The sequence below is a fragment of the Etheostoma spectabile genome, chromosome 15 (genome assembly GCF_008692095.1).
Source record: "Etheostoma spectabile isolate EspeVRDwgs_2016 chromosome 15, UIUC_Espe_1.0, whole genome shotgun sequence".
Lineage (NCBI taxonomy): Eukaryota > Metazoa > Chordata > Actinopteri > Perciformes > Percidae > Etheostoma > Etheostoma spectabile.
The window spans coordinates 31,490,099-31,492,817 of record NC_045747.1 but is presented as its reverse complement, the minus strand read 5'-3'; the positions used below and the strand labels follow the sequence as shown (position 1 = coordinate 31,492,817).

The 2,719-nt window shown below is 33.5% G+C and overlaps 1 protein-coding gene across 1 annotated transcript in view; it reads left to right on the top strand.

The window, feature by feature from the left end:
- Positions 1-2,719, top strand: part of LOC116702275 (serine/threonine-protein kinase TAO2-like) — a 47,718-nt gene that overhangs the window by 7,559 nt on the left and 37,440 nt on the right. Inside the window, exons 2-3 of the mRNA XM_032536429.1 lie at positions 2,317-2,544; positions 2,577-2,622. The gene's annotated coding sequence lies outside the window, so the exon portion shown is untranslated. The remainder of the gene's footprint in view (positions 1-2,316; positions 2,545-2,576; positions 2,623-2,719) is intronic.

Here is a 2,719-nt window from a genome sequence, read left to right as displayed (position 1 = left end):
TTTTTACTTTTTACAAGTGCACATTTTAATTTTTGGAAGTGCACATTTTAATTTTTGGAAGTGCACTTATTATATTTTACAAGTGCACATTTGTAGTTTTTTAATAATTGATTTTTAGTTTTTAATAATTGAATTGTTTAAATTCTTTTAATTTTATTTATGGCACATTTAATTTTTACAAGCGTTTATTTTACAAATGCACACTATATTTTTTTTACAAATGCACATTTTGCAAGTGCACTTTTTATTTTTACCAAGTAAGTGCAGATTTTCATTTTTTTTATTGCACTATTGAATTTTAGAAGTGAACATTTTTCAGTTTTTGAATCCTTTTTTTTCTACAAGTGCACATTTGCAAGTGCATCTTTTCAAGTTTTTACAAAGACCATTATTGTTTAACAAGTGCCACCATTTTGAAAGGCTATATTTTGCGGTTTTTACAAATGCACATTTTTTTTTTTTAACAAAATGATTACTTTGTTTTTTACAAGTGCACATTTTTACTTTTCAACCGTGCACATTTTTATTTTTGGAAGTGCACTTATGTATATTGACTCAAGTGCCCACAGTTGTGTTTGTTAATAATTGATTTTAATTTTTTTTAATTGCACATTTTAATTTTTACAAGTTTTACTTTTCACAAGTGCACATTTTTATTTTTTACAATTGCACATTTGTTTAATTTTTACAAGTGCACATTTTTAGTTTTTTAATAATTCACTGAATTACACACCAATTATTTCAGTTTTTTTATTTATTGAATTTTGAAATATCCAATAAATTTTTTTCCACTTCATGATTGTTGTTGATTCTTCACAAAAATATTAGTTTAACGTCAAAGTTTAACGGGGCCGAATACTTTCTCAAGTCACTATAAATGTTCATATGTTGTTTTTAACTTTGGGTAAGACGTGGCATAATTTTTATTTCCCCTTGCGAGACTAATAAAGGATTTATTATTATTGTTATATTAAATTAACTAACTAAAAGACAATAAAGATTAAATATAAATTTAGTGGATTTGGTTTCATGTTTCTGGTTTATAGCTGCACTTTGAATTATTTGTTGATCAGACAATATTTATTACAAAATAAAGTGTTTTCTGATGTAATGTAAGATTTGATTTAAGATTTATTTACCCCATCGTTGTGCAGCAGTTGCAGGAAAATGATGTTTAAATAGATTGAGTTAAGTGTCAATAGATTAAATAATACTTTATTCATCCCACAGCAAGAAATGCCCTTGTTACAGCAGCAGGTTTCTACAATAAAAAGCAAAAAACAAACAAACATGCCAGCAACAGACAAACAACAAATAAAGGTTTTGTAAAGGTTTTGTAAAGTGAACGTATACAGTGAAGTAGTGACGATTAAATTAATTTTGATGTGTAATTAAAACATATATATAGCAAGTAGGTGTAACATCATTAATATTAATTTCCCTAATGACCATTAACGATATATTGTAAAATGTTATCTATAATATAAATAGTAAATAAATAAAAATATAAATAAAATATAAATAAAAATATTAATAAAGATAATAAAGATAAACAGAGAGAGAGAGAGAGAGTGGAGTAGATGAAAAACCAGGAAGAGAAGAACACAAACACATAGGTACGTGCAGGTGTAGGTGGACAGCTACAACAGTAGATACACTGGTGGTGTGTGTGTGTGTGTGTGTGTGTGTGTGTGTGTGTGTGTGTGTGTGTGCCACTAGATGTTGCATTCCCTTAAGCTTTGGATGATTACATAACTACTTTCAGAGCCTGCCTGACACACTGAAGGAATATAGGCGTAGGATATATGTATATATATATCTATATGTATATCTATATATATATATATAGATATATATATATATATATAGATATATATATATATATCCCACGTTTAATATTTAGGGCTGTGGCCTCAGCATTAGAACACGTGACCAACATTACATTATTGTAAAAAAAAAACAAAAAAAGAAGAAGGAAGAAATGATTAAATCGAGGCCTTGGAGCCTTTGTACTAGATTATTAATATCATCTAGGTCGATGTATTTATACCCCTTTTTTTATTTGTGAAGCGGAAACCTCGCCGGAAATGGAACAAAACAGCTTCCGGTCAACACTCGAGGTCCCGCCCCACCAGTGTGTGCCATCTTGTATTTTAGCAAAGAACAAAAACGGTTTAAGGAACAAGGCACAGCTCGGGATGGGGCGCGGGCTTTACGTCGGGTTTTAAGAGGATAACCTTTAAAAGCAGCCAGGTGTACCGGGACAGGATGTTTGGGAGCGGGTCCTCGCGCAGACACATCAGCCACACCCCGGAGGACCGCTGATGTTACCGTTAGCTCGAGCTATCCGAGCTAAGCTAGCCAATTAGCTACGGCTAGCGACGCGAGCTAACGAGGGCAACCGACGGGTTTCTGTCTGAAACAGCGAACCGTTGATTAGCTGAAGTGTCGGGACTTTCTGGGGGAAATGAGACCGGCGTCGTGTTGATTGTCCACCGAGAGAGGAGACCCGGGCTATGAGGAGAGAGGCTCGCTAGCTCGGCTGCTAACGGTTGGCTAACGGCTGCTAACGGTCGGCTAACGGTTGTTTTTCGTTCCGGAGCGGAACCACAATAAGCCGCGGTAAGTGATGCTACATTCAGTTAGCTTGTTAGCTTGGTAAATGTAGCTACATTCAGTTAGATTGTTAGCTTGTTAAGTGAAGCACATTCAGTTAGCT